The following is a 22,144-nucleotide window of genomic DNA, read 5'->3' as shown; positions in this document are numbered from 1 at the left end:
GTCCTTGGGATGTAAGTGCTGGCAAAGCCAACATTTATTCCCCATCCCTAATCGTCCTCGAGAAGATGGTGTTGAGCCACCTTTTTGGACCTCTGCAGTCCATATGGGGTAGGTATACCCACAGTGCTGTTAGAGAGGGAGTTCCAAGATGTAGACCCAGTGACAGCGAGGACATGGCGATACAGTTCTAAGTCAGGATGGTGTGAGCTTGGAGGGGAACTTAGTGGGTGTTAGAGGTCATGGGCTTGGAAGATGATTTTGAAGGAGCCTTAGTGAGTTGCTGCTGTAAATCTTGTAATGGATATATTGTTTACAAAGCATGCTGATGTTGAATGCGAGGGTATCCCAAAACCTGGAAGGGTAACTTGGAACTCCAGTTTGTAGTGATGTATGTGTTTTTTTCCGAGTATAATGTGAGAAATGGTGTAAAACCGAATGAGGAACAGTCCAGTCGTGGTGTGAACAATTAATAATGAAAATGTATTAACTGAGGCAGCACGGTGGCCTAGTGGTTAGCACAACCGCCTCACGGCGCTGAGGTCCCAGGTTCGATCCCGGCTCTGGGTCACTGTCCGTGTGGAGTTTGCACATTCTCCCCGTGTCTGCGTGGGTTTCGCCCCCACAACCCAAAAATGTGCAGAGTAGGTGGATTGGCCACGCTAAATTGCCCCTTAATTGGAAAAAATAATTGGGTAATCTAAATTTAAAGAAAAAAAAGACAATGTATTAACTGAAAAGGAAAACAAAAACACACACTATAAGAAGGGCTATAATACACTTTGACACTTAAGTAGACTGATGACTATACACACAGAATATTATATGAAATTATCCCTTGGTTCCCATACCTATGTTACCTGAATTCTGAGACACCCCTTTTCCCAAACAACATCCAATTTTTAAGTAATTTTATGAACTGACTCCAGCAAATAATGACCACAAGCAGGTTAAGGTGGCCACATCTGGGAAATAGTTTTCAGGTTCAGCAAAGGTGGAAAATGACTGATTCTCTCTGGAGACTGTATTTGGAACTTGATGCAGTTCTGATGTTAGCTACCTTGCTTCCTCTTTCCTTAGTTAGTTTTATAGTTCTACGGTTTCTTTCTCTTTGATGTTGTTCACCCTGTGGCCTTTGGCAGGTACGTGTCCATTTCCTTATCTCTCCACTTTGAAGTTACCACCTCTATTTGTTTTCTCTAATCGCATATGTAAAATACTTGTTTTCCACAAATAGATAAATTTGCACCTCATCATTTCTCCAGACGTCTGCCTCTAATCAGCTTCCTGTTTTACTTCATTTTTTCCTTTTCTTTAAATCTTAATTTCCCTCCTTCTGAACAATATGCTGCAGCACTCTGAATGTTTAAGGTGGTGGATGGGGTGCTGCTGAAGGAGCTGCTTTGTCCTCATTGTTATTAAGCTGCTTCAGTATGGTTGGAGTTGCACTCATCCAGGCAAGTGGAGAGTATTCCATCAGACTCCTGACTTGCACCTTGTAGATGGTGGACAGGAGAGTTGGGAAGTGGTGGGGGATTTGTGATGGTCATTCTGTTGGGTCTCAAGTGGGCAATGGTTAGGCCCTGTCTGGTCAGAAATGGTCATTGTCTGGCACTTGTTAGCATCACTGTTACTTGCCACTTATCTGCCCAGTCCTGAATGTTGTCCAGATCTTGTTGCTTACAGGCACAGACAGTTTCAGTATCCGAGAATTTGCAGATTGTATTGAACATTGTGCAATCATCAGTGAACATCTCCACTTTTGACTTTATGTCGGAGGGAAGATTATTGATGAAGCAGCTGAAGTTGGTTGGGCTTCCAAGACTACCCGGAGGATCACCAGCAGTCTTGGGACTGACATGATTAACCTCATGCACAACCATCTTCCTTTGTGCTAGCACAGTGGTTAGCACTGTCTCTTCACAGCGCCAGGGTGCCAGGTTCGATTCCCGGCTTGGGTCACTGTCTGCGCGGAGTCTGCACTTTCTCGCTGTGTCTGCGTGGGTTTCCTCCGGGTGCTCCGATTTCCTCCTACAGGTCCCGAAAGACGTGCTGTTAGGTAATTTGGATATTCTGAATTCTCCCTCTGTGCACTCGAACAGATGCCAGAGTGAGGTGACTAGGGGCTTTTCACAGTAACTTCATTGCAGTGTTAATGTAAGCTTACTTGTGACAATAATAAAGATTATAATTATTTGGTATGAATCCAACCAGTGGAGAGTTTCCCCCCTGACTCCCATTCACTCCAGATTTGCTAGGGCTCCTTGACGCCACACTTGGTCAAATGTTGTCTTGATCTCAAGGGCAGTCATTCTCACTTCACCTCCGAAATTCACTTCTTTGGTCCATGTTTGGACCACGGATGTAATGCAGTCCGGAACCATGTCGTTTTTGTGGCCTCCAAACTGAGCATTGGTGAGCTGGTTCTGAGTAATTGTTGCTTGATAGCACAATACCATCTATTATGTTTGCTGATGATTGAAGGTAGACTGAAGGGGTGATAATTAGTGAGAATAGATTTATCCTGCTTTTTGTAGACAGGACATACCAGGGAAAGTTTCCACCTTGTTGGGCGTATGTCAGTCTTGTAAACTGTACTGGAACAGTTTGACCGAGGGGCTTGGCGACTCATGGAGCATAAGTCTTTAACACTAGCCATAGGGATGTTGTCGAGGTCCAGAGCCTTGCTGCATCCGATGTTTTCAACTGTTTCGTGATATCAAGGAGTGAATTGAATTTTCTGAATATTGGCATCTATGCTGGTGGTGAGGAGAATGATGAGATGGATAATGAACTTGGCACTTTTGGCTGAAGATGGTTACAAATGCTTTAGCTTTGTCTTTTACAACCTTGTTTTGGGCCCTCCCAACATCAAGGATGCGGATGTTTGTGGAGCCCCTTTCTTCAGTTATTTTATTTAATTGTCCACCACCACTCAGAGCTTTGATCTGATTTGCTGCTTGTGAGATTGCTTAGCTCTGAAAGTTGCATTTGATGTTTGATATGCATGTGGTCCTGTGCTATAGCTTCACTGGGTTCTCATCAATAGGAATGCTTGGTGCTACTTCTGGCATGCTATTCTACAGTGCATATTTAACCAGGGTGAATCCCCAAGCTTGATTGTAATGGTAGAGTGAAGGAAATGCTGGGTCATGGGATTACAAATTAATGCTGTATGCAATTCTGCTGCTCTAATGATTTTAGAAATGGAGTTTGGAAACTGGCATATTGCAATCATCTGGAGGTTTCTTTTTTTTTTATAAATTCAGAGTACCCAATTCTTTTTTTCCAATTAAGTGGCAATTTAGCCTGGCCAATTCACCTACCCTGCACATTGTTTTGGTTTGTTGGGGAGGGGGAGTCCCATGCAGACACCGGAAGAATGTGCAAACTCCACACTGACAATGACCCCCCGGGCCGGGATCGAACTCGGGTCCTCGGCGCCTTGAGGCAGAGTGCTAACCACTGCCCCACCGTATCGCCCTATCTGGGGGGTTTCTGAGGAGAAACCCACATGTTCAGAGAAATCTGGGTTCAGAGTGGAGTGTATTTGACCACAATCAGTCTGTGTGTTTTAAAAAAGGACTTTGCGTGTCAATGAGACCCTTGTAGCTTCAAATGGACTGTGGCACTCATGTTAACCGTTAAATCTGTGTGTAATTGTTAACCTAAGGGTGGAGTAAATTAGTATTGTACTATAATCTGTTTTTTCATATTTAATAAATGTTCTTTTTGCTTGTTGTTAAAACTAATTAGGAGTCCTGTGACGTTTCCTCCACGTTTTGTAAAAATAAAAGTTACGGGGCGGGATTCTCTGGTCCACCAGCCGCGTTTTCCAGCGTTATGCATCCCCGCTGGCAGCGGGATTCTTCGTTCCTGCAGCCGGCCAATGGGGTTTATCATTGTAGCCACCTCAGGCCTCGGGAAACCCCGCGGATGTGGACGCATTGCCGCGCAACGGAGGATCCCGCCGACGGAGAATTCCATTGATGCCAGTTGGCGTACATTTTCAAGTAGAATAAATAATTGAAAATACATGATAATATCTAAAATGCAGATAATTTTTTATTAACCCCAATTCTTGCTACCGCAGACAGGTATAAATAACTAACAGAGCATTGTTTGGAAAGATATCATGGAAGATACCAAAAAGGCTGAAGTGATTGCATGTTCCGACTACCAGGCCAAGAAATCTATTTAAATTTTGCTGGCAGTGTATTTGGAAACAATTGTTCCAATGGCATCAAATGTGTTGTCAAAGGACAAAAGGGCAGTTATATCGTTCAGGCATTCTAGGCTTTATCCTGATACGTATTTTTGGGCCTGATTTGAACTCACTCAAAATCCATGGACTCACGCAGAGTTCGAATTGGGCCCAAATTTGTCTCAGATATTAATAGGGAAATTTTGGCTTTCTTCTGCTATAACTTTTGTCTGCTTCACAGCAGCATTTGACAACACCAATCATGTTTTACAATCAAAGATGCAAAACCAAAGACCTGCCCCATCAAACCATTCATTTCATAATAAATACATATTGTGGCAGCAATTGATAGCTGCAGTGAGTGTTACTGCCAGATTGATAGTAGTAGATATTTGGATGATACATGCTTGCACATAGTTATTTTACACTTTAGGCTCTCCTTCTGCATTTTAACTTCTATAATTCTATGAAATATCTGAGTAAATCTTGGTGTAGCGTAAAAACAACCTAGCAAGGGCGGCATGGTGGTGCAGTGGTTAACACTGCCTCATGGCGCATCGGGTCTACGCTGGCCCTTGAAAGAGCAGCCTACGTCAGCCCACACCTCCACCTTATCCCCATAACCCAGTAACCCCACCTAACCTTTGGCCACTTAGGGGCAATTTTAGCATGGCCCAATCTACCTAACCTGCACATCTTTGGACTGTGGGAGGAAACTGGGGCACCCGGTGGAAACCCATGCAGACATGGGGAGAACGTGCAAACTCCGCTCAGACAGTGACCCAAGCCGGGTATTGAACTTGGGACCATGGAGCTGCGAAGCAACTGTGCTAACCACTGTGCTACCGTGCTGTTCTATTTCTCTGAGTGTTTGGGTAGTGCAATTTTTTTGTTCTTCCGTTCAACCCATTTGGCCTCACTTGATGATCCTTCTACCATAACATCCTTCCTCATAGCTACCATTGTTTCTTTAATCAATATTGTGAATCTCCTCTCTTGTTTTTAACTCCCCTCTCTATCTTGACTGAAAACCTAGCAGCCAAGAATATTGAGCTGCCATTCCTACTCTTCTTTCAACCATCTCTTGAGTAATAGCTATAATACCATAAACCATGTGTCATGCTGTGCTCTCAGTTCTATTCTTATTCTCTAGAATTCTTGCATTGAAGTAAATGTCATTTGGCACTGTTGCCTATGTTTGTTCTTCATTCCTTTCAAACAGGCTCACTGATTTTCCGCTTTCCATTTTCAGTTTTTATCTCTCCTCTCTAAATTTGCTCTCAAGTTCCCCTTCCCCTACTAAGCTAGTTTAAACCCTCTCCGACTGCACTTGTAAAACCTCCTGCTAGGAGTTCTTGGCCTTGTTCAAATGCAAGCTATCTCTTTAGTACAAGCCCCAACTTCCCCCGAAGTATGCCCAATGTCTTGGTAATTTGCAGCATCTCTCCAGCCAAGTGTTCATCAACTCTATCTTCCTATTTCTGTCTGAGAAAATCTTCTAACTATAAAGAAAAGCCAGGGTATCTGAAAAGCATGAAGACAGACTGAGAAGGAGTGTTGAATTCCCTCTTTTTATGTCTTAAATTTCAAATCGAAGCTTTTTGCATTCAATTGATCAAGCTGCCTATGCATGTCACAAAGGCCCTCAAGGCTTTTTCCTGCGCTTTCTTAATGTCTCCTTATTTGACTTGCTATTGTTGATTAGAGTTACTAATTGTTGTTGACAATGCCAACGACCATACTTCAAGTTTCTGCACTTTTTCCCATGCTTTCTAAAAGCTAGAAGATCAATTACACCCAATTTCTTTTCCTTACCCACCCATATTTGGAGGCTATTTGTAATCAAGAGAGTTCATTAATACATTCCTACTGCATTAGGATAGCTCCCAGGGAGTTGGCATTATGATTGTAATTCCTTGAACCATGGCAATGCTTATTTCTTTCAAGAATCGACTTGCTCTCTTATTGAAACATGCAAGTTTCTGAGGGAGCTTGACCGGGTCAGTGCTGAGAAGATATTTCCTCTCGTGGGGGAATCTAGAACCGGGGGCACAGTTTCAAAATAAGGGTGTCTCACATTGAAGATGGAGATGAGGAGGAATTCTGCCTCATCTGATTGCTAATCTTTGGTGTTATTTCCCCCTGAGAGGATTGGAGGCTGGGTTATTGGATCTATTTAAGGCTGAGTTAGACAGATTTTTCATCCACTCGGGAGTCAAAGGTTATAGTCAGGAACGTGGAGTTACGAGGTCAAAATCAGATCAGCCATGGTTCTGTTGAATGGTTGAGAAGACTTGATGAGTCAAATGTCCTACTCCTGCTCCAATTTTGTATGTTCTCTAGGTCCCTCAGTCTTGGTGGTCTACCATTCAAATCTAAAGCACAATTGTGAGCATAAAATGTGATTTCAATCTCAAAATCAAAGGATAAATTCAGAAGTTCCATGCTCCCATTGATTAGTCACACACAAAGAGCACTGCGGCAATGTTGTACCACTATCTCAAACTGTTTAAGGTATGAGCGCTCACTGGAAGAGTGGGCTAGGAGGTCACTGAGTTTAACCTTAATTTCTATTTAAATGACAACAACTTGGATTTATCTGGCAGACATTACATTACATACATTACATTACATTTAATGTAATAAAATATCCCTGATTTCTTCACAGGTGCTTTATAAAACATCATTTAAAATTGAACCACATAAAGAGATATTAGAATCATAGAATTTACAGTGCAGAATTTGGCCCATCGAGTCTGAACCGGCCCTTGGAAAGAGCACCGCACTTAAGCCCATGCCTCCACCCCATCCCAGTAACCCCACCTAACCTTTTTTTTGGATACGAAGGGCAATTTATCGTGGCCAATCCACCTAACCTGCACATCTTTGTACTATGGGAGGAAAATGGGGCAGCTGGAGGAAACGCACACAGACACGGGGAGAACGTGCAGACTCCACACAGACAGTGACCCAAGCTGGGAATCAAACCTGGGATCCCTGGAGCTGTGAAGCAACTGTGCTAACCACTGTGCTACTGGGAAGATGTCCTCAAGCTTGATCAAAGATGTGGGCTTCGAGGAGCATTTTAAAGGAGGAACAATATATAGAAATATTCAGGGAGGGAATTACAGTGCTGAGGGCTTTGGCAACTGAAGACACAACCAATTAAAAGTGGTGATGCTCAAGAGTCCAGAATTTGATGTGCTGAGATACCTCAGAGGTGTGTGGGGCTAGAGGATATCACAGATATTGGGAGGGGTGAGGCCATGGAGGGATTTGAAAACAAGGATGAGAATTTTAAAATGGAGGAGTAGCTTATATGGGAGCCAATGTAGGTGAACAACCATGGTGGTGGTGGTGAAGAGGACTTGGGGTGTGAGCTAGGACAAAGGAAGCAGGATTTTAAACAACCTCAAGTTTACAGAGGGTAAAATGTGGGAGCCAGTCAGTAGTGTATTGGAATAGCCAAGTCCCATTTAATATTAAAAAATGTTAAACTTTAAAAGGTCATTAGTTTTGTCTTTTAAAAATTCTGGTAGAGCAGATGAACATTCCTAAAAGGAACTGTGAAATGAAAATGAATCTCTTTTGGCAGTAGTTCCTGTTGAAGCAGTTTCCTAATTATTGAAAACAATAATCAGCTACTGTGGATGGTTGGATAAGAGGTAAGCTACAGAATCAGCCATGATCAAGTTCAATGGTGGAACATGCTTAAGGGGCTAAATGACCTACTCCTGTTCCTATAATGCTACATTTAGCCTCTGTGTCCCCTGATCCAGGATTTCCAATGTTCACCACTGTCTCATGCATGCTGCTGGATGTGCATTTACTTGGGTGAATGAGGACAAACACAGACTGGGCTGAAATTATTCCCTATTCAGATAACCTGCACACAATCATTGACTATGGTCACATGCAGGTTTTCTGCTTAACTGTGGCCTGGCAGGAGCCTTCAGACAGATCAGAATAAGAAGATGTATTGGGGAAATGACTCGATCATATTTTTAACATGAAATAAAACTAATTGAAGACTTAAGGTGGATATATATCAAATAACAGTCCTAATAAGATAGACTTAAGAAAATATTTAATCTTTTAATATGGACATTGTGCAAGAGCAGTTTTGCATTCAAAGGGTTAATGTACTGGCCTTCACTTCACACAAGGCATATTAAACTGTGCACATTCCACAGGAATTTCCTCATTGACTTGAACGGCTGTTTTGGAGACAGTGCCAGTAGTAATGTAATCTGGTGATTCTGCACATCCTGTTACTTACATCTGCAGCAAAATGTGCATTTCATAAATCAGGTCCTAGTGGAAGTTTAATGATTTGAACAAACTATCTAAGCCAGACCTAATCATGGATAGGTGCCATGGTAAATTGATGGAGCATAGATTACTCTTAACTAGCAATTCATTTTGTTGATCGTGTTTAGACTATTGTCTTTTAAATGATCAAAAAAAACAAATGTTATATTTTTTCGTTCTTTGTGTGGTTGTATTATATTACAGCGTACTGTGGACCAGTGCTTATTCTGTAAGAACCCTTTTACCTGCTGTGGACGTCAGGGATGACTTCAGCTGTTACAGTTTGTGTGACCTGAAGGAATATTCAACAATTCTCAAACACAGCCAGACATCTGGCAGCTGGACTCCTCTCCACGGGTTGCCGATCATGCTTACTGTCCCCCTTATGATTTGCCACCAGATATAAGCCAATGAATACAATGCTTTACTGTTACAAATCCCTCTGATACATCTGGCAGCATAAAAGTTTAACGTCACTGTTACCAGAGTGAAGTAATGGTTTTTCAGTGATTTACGGAGAATATAACTGTGATAGTTTGCTTTTGAGTTGATCATTAGGAGATGAGTATGAATAGCTTGGGATATTTGATCTTCTGACTTATCCCTCCTGTAGAGGAGAGAGTCATCCGGATTGGTAATTTTCCTTCACAACACTTTTGATATACGAAGAATGACGGACACACACAAATTTGTGAACAGGGAAGGCTATCATTCCATCAATATTCAGCTGGTGAGTAATCACTGTTGGCAAATCTGTGCCTGGCTTTCCAGCAGTTGTCATGACACTTGCAAACTGTGCCAATCCGCCATTCCCACACTATTTGACCTGGTTCATTAATTCAAAAGCTAGCTGCTTTGGGACAGGATTATCATCCGCACACACGAATCATGACACCAGTACGTAACTCACGCACTGAACAGAGAAATAACTAAGGTCCAGTTATCACAAGAGTCATCACAGAGTGCACCATCAGTGTACTGAAACACTTGCACTGCCTTAACAGGTCCCTGGGTTTTCCATAGTACCGTCTCCAGGGATTCTGCAATCTGCTGAACCTTGCTGTGGAACACAGCTACCGCAGGACAAACCTGCTGCAAAATATTGATAAAGATATAGATGATTGTGAGAATGGAACAGAAGCAGGAGAGTGCCAGCACTAGTCTTCTGCCTGAGCTAATTACCAACAGATAGTCCGACTCTTCAGCTGATCTACTCCATCACCTTACCCTACCCCACATCCGCATTAACACTCTCAATACAAATTCTACCATGCTAAAAAAACTTCCAGTTTTTAACCCACTTTTACACAATATATATGATACCTTATATTGTAGGCTGTAATAGCGATTGCAAATGGTTAATGCCAAGCTGCCCAAATCCCAAAGGGAAACTTGAATCAATTGGTACAACGATTTAGAAATTTGTGTGTTATGAGAAGTTATCTGAAGTCAAGATACGTGACTCTCAGATTAATTCCAGTGATATTATATATCAAAGTTAAACATTTATCAAAAATAACAAAAAGAAAATTAACCCTTAAAACACAATAACACCTTTACACAGTGAACAATACTTTACAAGATTTTGCCTTATATAAACTCAAAGCTAAACCTCCTTTTGATGGCAACAGTCCTCATAAGATTTTTTCAGAAATATATTTTTATTAAAGTTTTTCCATTTTTACAAACAATGCAACAAATCCTCAGGATTGGTACCCAGCACAACATAGATATCTCGGCATACATGAATACAGAAAAAGACGAGAACAACAAAGCAGTTGGTTCAGCTTAATCATTAAACTTGGTGCTTCCGCATGTATCAACAGATAAGCTGGGGAATGAGGGAGATGAGGATAAGGCCATGGCAACATGGTAATATGGCTCACATCTTCCCATGTAGTAATTGCTCATACAGCCCACGAGAATATAGGATAAGATCTTCGGTATATGTTTGGCCGCACACCAAAATAAAATTTTAATCTACAGTAAACTCCAGTAACATTCCCACACAATGCCCTGCTGAGCTTAGGGAAATCTTACACAATGTCTCCTCTCTGAGGGTGGTAGAAACTGGTGTTCACAGGTCTGGATTGAAACACACAGGGCATGAATCTTTGGTTTTGCGATTAAGCCCTCCTGCCAGCCGGAAAACCGGAGTGATTCCGACTAGCACTAGGAGCATTGCCAAGATGGGAATTCTCTGACCGTAGGCTGGATTCTTTGCAGAGAGAATCCAATTTCACGACAAAATCGGGCCCGGCGCCGGTCCGGCGATTCTCCGGGACTCGAGAATCGGTGTGATCACGGACTACACCGGATGGCTGGGGCCCATTGACAGAGAGGCACGCCCAGCGATCCTCCGCTCCTGACCGGCCGAGTTCCCGACAGCGTGGAACTAACCACCTATTGCCGGTCGGGATGCTGGCATGTGGGGGGCGTGGGGGGATTTGAAAACCGGGGGGGGGGGGTACTTTACAGGGGGCCGGGGTTTATATCTGCGGGGTCAGATCCTCGGGCGGGCGGTCGATCGGGGGATCTAACTTTTTATGACTGCCATGGTGCTCGGCGCAGCCGCTGGAGGCCGCCGCTGTGCGCGTGCACGGACTCAAAACCTGAAGGGCTGAAGGGGCCCGTATCCGCAGTTAAAGCTGCGTGAATTACTCTGTCCCTGTTAGCAAGGTATTGAATTAGCAGATCTTTTTAACAGGAATCTCCAGAGTGAAACACCAGCGTTTTTATGCCGCCGTGAGGTCATGGTCCCATTTTGGGAGAATCCAGCCCCTTAACTATTATAAATTATTCAGACTACCATGCCAGCTGGCCTGCACTTACCGATCTCAGGGCCATTTTTAACAGGCGCACCGATCCCAGCATCCAGCATCCCTTTTCCCCCAAAATGGAAATGGTGACCCCTGCTGACAGAGGGAGCACCCACAAGCCTCAGACTCGAGGGGCATCATCCCCCCAACCATGGAAATAACAGATCACGCACTCCACACATCACGCCCGGTGACCCAAACCTCCCCCTCCTACCCAGCTCTGTTTAGGCCCCACCCCGTGGCATTGTAAATTGTGCACTTCCCCCTGGCACCCTGGGACTGACACTCTGGAAATGACACTCTTCACTGGCACTCTGCACCCCGAGGGGGGTTAAGGAGGTAAATCCATTGCTCATGTGTCCCTCTGCCGCTGCCAGGCTGCAGAGGAAGGGTTCTCCAAGGGTCCTGGGGTTTGGGTGGGCGCAGACTGGGGGTAAGGGGGTGACGTCGGGACTCACCCCCAGAATGGGGGTCCCGTGTCTGGACTGTCCCTTCTCGCCCTGGGCAACCTGCTGATCACTCTTTACATACTGTTCTCAGACAGCTCTCATTATCCCTGTCCGTGAACTGTGTAAACTCTGAAGTGGTCTTCTCACTTTGAACAGCTCTGCCTGCCTGACAACTGATGAGCAGACCAGATAGTCCATTGAAGATACAAGCCAGGAAACATCAATTACTTTCCCTCCCTCACATTGGCTCACTCAGCCCCATGCTTTTAACACTGCAACGTTTTGAAGTTACTGAGCCTTCCAAGATAGCTTTGAAATCCCATGAGATCCTTTGAACTGCTTTGTATTAATTTAGCTTCCCAGTGCAGCACCTTTAACTAGCCTTTGATTGACAGCTTAATGGTTTAAACACAGCAGACAAGTCATTTGTTTGTTTATCTTTTCCTTCATGCTTGAATGCATCTGAAGTATGCCCCCCCCCCACATTGAATCTAACCCCGATGTTTATAAACATGCTTGTTTTGATTGACAGCTGTTGGCCACTTCAAAAACGTTATGTGCTTTCAGTTCCTCATGTCTAACAGCAGAAAGAATTTCGCATTTTGTCCAGAGACTTGAGACGGATCTGCTGCCCTGTTTTTGGGCCAACTTGGGATTCTCTGCCCAATCAGGATTCCTGATTTCAGTGGGTGGGAGAGGAGAATCCCCCCACCTGTTTGCACTTTTTATATTATGACTGACATCACACGTGAGTTTAATGCCATCCAAAGCCTAACCCAAGTGGGTCCCAAACCGCTTTTGTAAGGGTTTAGGTAGCGACACATTATGTAAAGTTATTCTAGAGGTTAGTGTTGTGAAGAAGCAGAAATTGCTTTACGAAGGCCCTAAGGGTCCAGAATAAATATCCACTTAAAAAATAAGTGACCCAATGTGGCATACCAACAGTGAATGAATGGAATTGGCAATAAATTAGATGTTTTCTCTTTAATGCAGTCTTGAATTACTGCTGGACATCATCCAGTTTAGGCTAACACATGGCAAGTAACATTCGCGCCACACAAGTGCCAGGCAATGACCTTCTCCGACAAGAGAGGATCTAATCATCACCCCTTTACATTACATGGCATTACCATCTCTGAATCCCCCACAATCAACATCCTAGGGGGTTACCATTTATCAGAAACTGAACTGGATGAGCCATATTAATACTTTGGCTACCAGAGCAGGTCAAAGGCTAGGAATCCGAAGTTGAATAACTCACTTCCTGACCCCCCAAACCCTGTCCACCATCTACAAGGGAGAAGTGTGATGGAATACTCTTCACTTGCCTGGATGAGTGCAGCTCTGACAGCCCAGCTCAACACCATCCAGGACAAAGCAGCTTGCTTGATTGCCAGCCCTTCCACAAACATTGAATCCCTCCACCACCGATGAACAGTGGCAGCCTTGTGTACCCTCTACAAGATGCACTGCAGTAACTCACCAATGTTCCTTAGGCAACATCTTCCAAACCCACGACCACTACCATTTAGAAAGACAAGAGCAGCAGATACCTGGGAACCCGGCTACCTGGAGGTTCCCCTTCAAGTCACTCACCACCCTGACTTGGAAATATATCGTCATTCCTTCGCTGTCAATGGGCCAAAATCCAGGAACACCCTCCCTAACAGCACTGTGGGTGTACCTACACCTCAGAGACTGCTGCGGTTCAAGAAGGGAACTCACCATCACTTTCTGAAGGGCAACTAGGGGTGGGCAATAAATGCAGCCCTAACCAGCGACGCCCACTTCCGTTAATGAATTTTTAAAAAAAATTTAGAGTTTGAAAGGTCATAACTGTAATTTATGTTGGAGGTGTGCGTGGCACAGAATTGGAAATGGCAGCTCAGGTATCTGCTTCAGCCGGATGCTACATTTTATTATTCACAGGCACCAGTCTGACCTACTTTTGTAAAAATATTAAATTACACCTTTAGTAATAGCAGATTTGTGAGAAAATCTGAGTTGGTGTATACAAATAAACTGAATCCCCAAAATGAGGTGCATTTACTTCAACAAGTTTCTACAAGTTGTAACATTTATGGGAGTCTGCATATGTGCAATAGATTACTTCAGTGTTAGAGCATGGGTTGGCAATACCACATGTATATCAGGGTATGTTGTATATGCTTCTGGTGCAAAGGTTTTATGTGGCAGAAACATATATCAGGAATTTGCTCATGGTGGCCAAAAAGGGGTGCATTTTCCATGCAATAAAAGCATTGCAGCAGGATTGCTGCTTCTTAAAATCTAAACTGAGAATTGTCTTATTAAATAAAATGAATTTCGAAGAACAGAACACTTAGCCAAAATTTTAACTCTCATGTGGGGTGGGAGTGGGCCGAGGTAGGTCCTAACATCCCGAGCTCAGCACTGTAAGGCCTGAGATATTTTAACTCTCACACCACAGCTGCTGGCTCGTGGGTGGGACCAGACATGAGGCTACCACAAGAGCATTACCCAAGACGCTCAGGAAAGTGGCTGGTAGAGAGATCAGCAAGGAAATGGCTTTCGGTTCAGAATAGGAAGAGGAAGCTTAGGGTGGATGTTCCTAAAGTTTCCTCTTGGGGCATTGGAGAGATACACCTGCCCCTGTTGACCTCAAAAGGAAAGTCAAAAAATATAAAAATACTTAGGGGGATAAATTGGTTTGTGAAATGGCTGATTTCCCAGGACAAACAGTGCTGTTGGCTGTGACCAGCATGGCCCACTGAGCATTCTGAATTGGCATCATTGAAGGTGTTGCATGGATCATTCAGGGATGTCTTGCTTCATGATGCTGCCTACCCACAGAGATTGAAGTGGCCAAAGAGGTGCTTCACAAACAAACTTCCCCCCTTGATCTTCTTGAGCCTCTTCTAAGCTGGTCCCAATTCTTCTCCTCACTAGGTTGACCTGGTGGGAAAGCCGCAATGGCTTCCCTGTGCAAGATCTCTGGTTAAATCCCAACCTGCAGATTTACAAGCTGGTTTCTGGTGGTGACCCTCTCGCCTGAATGGAACAGCAAGTTAAGATTTGAACCATGATGGAATTCAGTGAGACCGTTGTGGGTAATTACCATGGGCCATTCTAACTGTCTGTCTGACTGGCTTCTGCTAAGCAAGTAGCATTTATAAAACCCCTACAGTGCAGAAGAAGGCCATTCGCCCATTGAGTCTGCATCGACCCTCTCTGAAAGAGCACCCTACCTCGGCCCACTTTCCCGCCTGATCCTCATGTCCCCAACTGACCTGCCCATCTCTCGACACTAAGAGTCAATTTAGGATGGCCAATCTACCTAACCTGCACATCTTTGGACTGTGGGAGGAAACCTGAGTACCTGGGGGAAACCCATGCAGGCACAGGGAAAATGTGCAGACTCCACACAGAAAGTCACGCAACGCTTGAATTGAAACCGGGTCATAGAATCATGGAATTTACAGTGCAGAAGGAGGCCATTGGGCCCATCGAGTCTGTACCGGCCCTTGGAAAGAGCACCCTACCCAAGCCCACACCTCCACCCAATCCCCATAGCCCAGTAACCCCACCCAACCTCCCATATCAGAGCACCCAGAAATAAGTTTGGAAATACTGTCCTGAATTCTTTTGGTTTGTCTTGGTTTCACAAGGTTTTTGGCTTAACAGGTTTTGGTTTTGGATCACATATAATGTGTCTGTGATTTCTCTTCCTTTATACTGAAGTGTAGCAGTCAATTGTCTCTTGACCTTTAGGTGAATATCTCCTCTGCCACGGAATTGTATGGTCTGTGGCTGGAGGAAGCCTTGCTTTAGGTACTGTTCTGTGCCTGATAAAATTGGAACTCCTGCTCCAGTGTCTAATTTGAATTTTGTTTTATCTCCATTATTCATATTGTCTGTACTCCAATAGTTCCAATTACATTGTATAATTTCTCCAAAGAATGGCACTTCAGTATTTTTTTGCAACTTAAGTTTCTGCCTGTTCCTAACCACAAAGCATTAAAGATTTGCAATTTACTTGCCTAGTTTATATTATCTCAAATCCTTTGTGTCTTACTGCTTCAAACACATTCCACACTGTATGGTGCTGGATGCAATTAGCAATGCAATGATATTATTAAATGACTAATCTTGTCTTTGTAATCTCATCTGATTTTAAACTCTGCAGTATCTTGCAATCCATCATCTCTTCAAACTCACTGGACATTTTGTCTGTGCAAATTACTGTTACAGTTTTGCTCACGCATTTATCTACACTTCGCTAATGGTTCTTTTGAGAAAGGTAATGGCAAGGATTTTCTGGCTCCATCATGGCAGGACTTGCTCCGGGAGATTTGATAATCCAGCCAAACATCCACTGATGTTTGGCAGGACCAGACAATTCTGGCGAAGGGCTGGAAAATACCGCCCGATATATAACTGAGAAATATGGATTTGGAAAGCTACAGGTTCAATTCCAATCTCCATTGCATTGATTGATCTGAGCCAAAGTGGCATTTGGGCCTTTATAATTTTCCTCTGCACTTCTAAGGTAGGAACGGGGGGGGGGGGGGGGGGGGGGGGGAATCCAGAATGTTTTCTTGATCATTATTGATTACTCGTGAAAAGTGATGAAATGTGCATGAAAAGATCAGGCTTGGCTATGATCTCACCCTGTCATTGGTTGTTCACTAGGTTCAGACCACTTGACTAAGGGTTGGTATCCAGACATGGTTGGCAGGTCATATAATACATTTTTGAAGGCTGGTAATTTGTACTAATTTGAAATATGCAGATGCCTTTTATGTTGACAGATCTAATGTGCTTATTTCAATTTTGACTAAGTCATTCATTATTTGTAGCAGATGTGCCCAAATACTAGTGTATCTGTAAGGAAACCTTAAGCAGGAAGTTTTAAACCTCAAAAGCTATAGCATCCACTCTTCTGTATATATTAAGATCAAAAACCTACTCAGTCTGTGTTTTGGGGCTTTGCTTCTTGGGCACATTAGCTTGCATCCTGTTTTTGAATTCATGGTCTTTGAGTGAAACATTATCTTATGAAGAATGTGACCTAGAACTCATAAACTATTTCAATGGGTGTTAACACTTTTGGGAGGGCTGAGGCTAATCCATGTCTTAAATTGCAATTTAAACAGCAGCATGTTGATTGTTGGTGCAGAATTTACATGTGTTCCAGATAAAGTGTTTCAGTGGAGTTTATTGAATTCGTAGTATTTGATCTGTCTAGTTCAAAAGTCATTTAATGGTGTTGATGAACCACTATGTGAACACAGAGTAATTGGAATCATTTCAATTTTTAACTTTGCTTATTGTCCACTATTCCTGGTTTACATATGTGAGTTTCCAAATAGCTACAGAATAAATCTAGATCGCACAGATTGTAAGTCCAAAATGGCCATGAATCTTTCCCACATCCTACTTTCTCCTCAACACAGTTTCTTCTGATATGGATGCAATAGACAGTGTAAGCAGCTTGCATTCCTCTCACCATAATCCTACACTTGTGCCTTTCTCCTTTCATTGAATAGAATTATAGCTAGATTACAGTGGTGAAGGGGATCATTTGGCCTGTCATGTCCATGCTGGCTCTCTGCAAGAACAACTCAGTTAGCCCCACACTCCACCAATCTACATGCATCCCCACAATATTTATCACTGCGGAAAATAACGTTCTGATATCTAAGAACTGCAACCTTGCTAGGCAGTGGTGAAAGAGCAACAAGTGCAAGTGATGATGAAGAAACACTGTCATTCCTTTGCTTACTCACAGCGAGTATGGGGACGTGACATAGTGGTAATGTTACTAGAGTCGCATTATGGGTTCAAATCCCACCACGGCAGCTGGTGGAATTTTAAATTCCATTCATTTAAGTCTGGAAATATAAGCTAAATGAATGGAGACCACAAAACCACTGTTAATTGTTGTAAAAAGGTGTGCTAATGCCCTTTGGGGATGTAAGTCTGTTGTCCATATCTGGTGTGGCCTACACAGGACTCCAGTCCCACAGCAATGTGGTTGACTCTTAAATGTCCTCTGAAATGGCCGAGCAAGCTACTCAGTTGCATAAAAACCACTAGGAAGTTTAAAAGCAATGAAATCGGACAGACTACCATCAACCAAGCTATCAGAAACGATAACCGCCTTGTTGACTTTGCAAGGTTCTCCACACTATCATCCGGGGGCTTGTGCAAAATTGAGACAGCTGTCCCAGAGACTAGATAAGCGATAGATAAAAGAAAATTACTGCGGATACTGGAATCTGAAACGAAAGGGAAAATGCTGGAAAATCTCAGCAAGTTTGGCAGCATCTGTAGGGAGAGAAAAGAGCTAACGTTTCGAGTCCGATGACTCTTTGTCAAAGCTAACAGACAGAGAAAGTGGGAAATATTTACACTGTGGAGTGAGAATGAAAGATGAGTCATAGCCACAGAAGCCCAGGGAAACTGGGTGCTAATAGCCACAGATACCAAGGGGAAAGAGTGTTAATGGCAGTCCCCAGAGAGGACAAAAGATGTGAAAGATCAAACAGCAGGGAAACTAACATCACAACTGTAGGTTTGGGGGCAGGGGAAGGGGGAAGCAAAGAGGAGAAAGGTGCAGGAAAGGTGGATACGATTGGGGGGGAGGGAAATTAAATGTACATTAAGAAAGAAAGAAATGGTAAAAGGCAGTTATAATGAAATGAAAACAGCTGGAAGGCTGTAGTGTGCCAAACCGGAAGATGAGATGTTGTTCCTCCAGTTTGCGTTGCGCTTCACTGGAACATTGCAGCAGGCCAAGAACAGACATGTGGGCATGGGAGCAGGGTTTTTTGTTAAAATGGCAAGCAACAGGAAGGTCAGGATCCTGAATGTGCACAGACCGAGACAAGCAATAGACTGACTCATGGAATCATACTTACGGATAATGTCTTGGCATCACAATCGCCATCCTTGGGTTTTTCCCATGGCAGCACAGACCCAGCAGAGGTGGCGGCATGGTGGTATACAATAAGGAGGGAGTTCTCAGCATAAAATCTTGGCCTAACAAAGTCTCATGGCATCAGTTAAAACATGGGAAGAAAACACCACTTTTGAACGAGTTGGCTGACTCCTGAAACACATAGCTGTTAGACTGGATCTTCATCAGGTGGTGAGGGACCCAACAAGAGAGAAAACCTACTGGGCTTTGACCTGGCCAATCTACCTGTCGCAGATGCTTCTGTACATGACAGAATTGGTAGGAGTCTCTGCTGCAAAGTCCTTGTGGCAACAAAGTCTTGTCTTCACATTGAGGACACCCTCCATCATGTGGTGTGGCACAACTGCCGTGCCAAATGGTATAGATTTCAAACAGATTGAAAACCCAAAACTGGGCATCCATGAGGTGCAGTGGGCCATCAGAAGTAGCAGAATAAAATACAACTGCAATCTGTAACATTATGCTCCAGATCGACTCTACCATTACCATCAAGCAGGAGGATTAATGCTGGTTCAATGAAGAGTGCAGGAGGGCATGCCAGGAGCAGCACCAGATATCCCAAAAATGAGGTATCAACCTTGCGAAGCTACAACACAGGACTACTTGTGTGCCAAACAGTGGAAGCAAAATTAATAATAATAATAATAATAATAATAATCATCTTTATTGTCACAAATAGGCTTAGATTAACACTGCAATGACGTTACTGTGAAAAGCCCCTAGTCACACATTCCGGCGCCTGTTCGGGTACACTGAGGGAGAATTCAGAATGTCTAAATTACCTAACAGCACGTCTTTCGGGACCAGTACGAGGAAACCGGAGCACCGGGAGGAAACTCACACAGACACGGGGAGAACGTGCAGACTCCGCACAGACAGTGACCCAAGCCGGGAATTGAACCTGGGAAGCCATAGTGTTAACCACTATGCTACCGTGCTGCCCGATGATAAGTATCTGCTGGCTGTAGTCACACAAAGGAAATTTGTTGGAGTTGTTGGAGATCCATCATCTCAGTCCGAGAATGGAAACTTACCTCCTGACTCCCCAAAGTCTGTTCACCATCTACAAGTCACAAGTCAGGAGTGTGAGAGAACACTCTCCACTTGCCAGGATGAGTGCCGCTCCAACTATACTCAATAAGCTCACCATTATCCAGGACAAAGCAGCCTGCATGATTGGAATCCTATCTACCACCTTAAACATTGACTTACTCCACCACTGACACAAAGTAGCAGAAGTGTATGCCATTTACAAGATGCACTGCAGAAACTCTTAAAGGCTCCTTTAAAAGCATCTTTCAAACCCACGACCTCTACCGTCCAGAAGGATAAGGGCAGCAGATATGTGAGAACATCACTAACTTGACTTAGAACTTTATCACTGTTCCTGGGTCAAAATCCTGGAACTCCCTCCCTCCCTAACAGCACTGTGGATGTATCTATACCACGTGGTCTGCAGCGGTTCAGGAAGGCGACTCATCACCACCTTCTCAAGGGCAATTAGGGATGGGCAATCAATGCTGTCTAGCCAGATAGGCACACAACCCATGAACGAATAAAAAAGAAGCTATGAGCTCAGTTACTGTCATAGAGGTAGATTAGAGGTAGAATCTGCACTTGATGAGGTACAAGTTAAGAGGTCCAAGTTGCCAGCTCATTGGAGGGCGAGGTCTTTCATGAATTCTTCTGCACAGGACTTAGATGGGGACTTCAATTGGATCTTCTTAGGCTGACCCTAGGGGTCAAGGATGACTATCTTCCACTCCAATTTGATAGATTCTGAGATGGCTGTAAGTCCAATTCTCGTTCTGCAGTCTCTTCGGGAGTCTGGTGTCAGGCAGACAAATGACATGTCGCATAGAGCAGAGCTGGTTGCCATTGTGAAGATGGTGTTGAGCTGCCTTCTTGAGTTGTTGCAGTCCATCTGGTGCAGTTATACCCACAGTATTGGTGGGGAGGGAATTCTAGATTTTAACCCAGCAACAATGAAGGAATGACGATACAGCTCCAAGTCAGGATGGTGTAGCTTAGAGGGAAACTTGCAGGTGATTTTGTTCCCATGCATCTGATGCGCTTGTTCTTTTAGGTGGTAGAGGTCACTGGTTTGGATGGTGCTGTTGGAGGAGCCTTGGTGAGTTGCTGCAGTGCATCCTGTTGATGGTACGTACCACTGCCACTGTGTGTTGGTGATAGAGGGAGTGATAGTTTAAGTTGGTGTATGGGGTGTAGATCAAGTGAACTGCTTTGTTCTGAATCGTGCTGAGCTTCTTGTTGTTGGAGCCACACTCATCCAGGTAATGGAGAATATTCCATCACATTCCTGACTTGTTCCTTGTAGATGGTGGACAGGCTTTGGGGAGCCAGGAGGGGAGTTACTTGCCACAGAATTCCCAACCTGTGGCCTGCTCTTGTTGCCATAGTATTTATACAGCTAGTCCAGTTCAATTTCTGGTCAATGCTAACCACCACAATGTCGATAATGGGGAATACAGCGATTGCAATGTAACTGAATATCATATTTGTAATAATGGGGAATAATGGCCATTGCCTGGTATTTGTGTGGTGCAAATGTTACTTGCCATTTTTCAGCCCAAGCCTAACTATTGTCCAGGACTTGCTGCATATGGACACAGACTGTTTCAATAGACGAGGAATCGTGAATGGTACTGAACATTTGGTAGCAATCTACCTTGAAGTCACCTTCAGTAGACTTTCTGCAGAAAGCTCTAACTGGACACACAGCACAAAGAATCCAGGAAGTAATTTCACACGGTAGTATTGTGAATGGATTCACGCATGCAGTAATCCTGTGGTCATCTTCCATGCTATCATTAAATGAAACCTTTATTCTGCTGGACACATTTAAAAAAAAAGGTACATCATCCATCTCTCATTCTTGGCTTTCAGCCATTGCAATCTTTTCCATCTTTCTTTTATCAATGTGCACTTGGTCAGTGGTACTCTGAAGTTTCTGATTTACAGAATAAGCTGTTCGACTTCCTCTATTCCCTGTTGATTGGATAAATCTGAACACCCAAAAGTGAACGCCTTGGGGTCAGATCAGATGTTAAAGTTTTTAAAGAGTAAAAGCCGACTCTAACCTGCCCCCCTCTGAGATAACGGAGATGGGACATCAGTCAGCAACAAACCTGCTGTCAGGGGCAGATTGGCAATTTAACAATCTTAATGAGGCTGGCAGCATCTTCGCGGATTTTGCTGTGGGTGGCTAGGTTTCCTTGATCTTGGGAATCCTGATAGCTGAAAGGAGCTGAGGGCATCTTTGGGGAAAAGGTGAACAGCTCCCCCTCACCACAAAAGTCCCCTGATACAAAGATCCCCCCTCCAGAGTCAGGGATTGGAACTTCCCTTTGCGATTGGACCGTTCCCCATTCCCCGACAAAGT

At 43.8% G+C, this 22,144-nt stretch overlaps 1 protein-coding gene across 2 annotated transcripts in view; it reads left to right on the top strand.

Moving 5' to 3' along the window:
• Positions 1-22,144, top strand: part of LOC119962960 (LIM and calponin homology domains-containing protein 1-like) — a 502,229-nt gene that overhangs the window by 96,250 nt on the left and 383,835 nt on the right. The gene's annotated exons all lie outside the window — the stretch shown is intronic.

This window comes from Scyliorhinus canicula, chromosome 3 (genome assembly GCF_902713615.1).
Source record: "Scyliorhinus canicula chromosome 3, sScyCan1.1, whole genome shotgun sequence".
Taxonomy (NCBI): Eukaryota; Metazoa; Chordata; class Chondrichthyes; order Carcharhiniformes; family Scyliorhinidae; genus Scyliorhinus; species Scyliorhinus canicula.
This window is presented reverse-complemented; position numbering and strand designations above follow the sequence as displayed.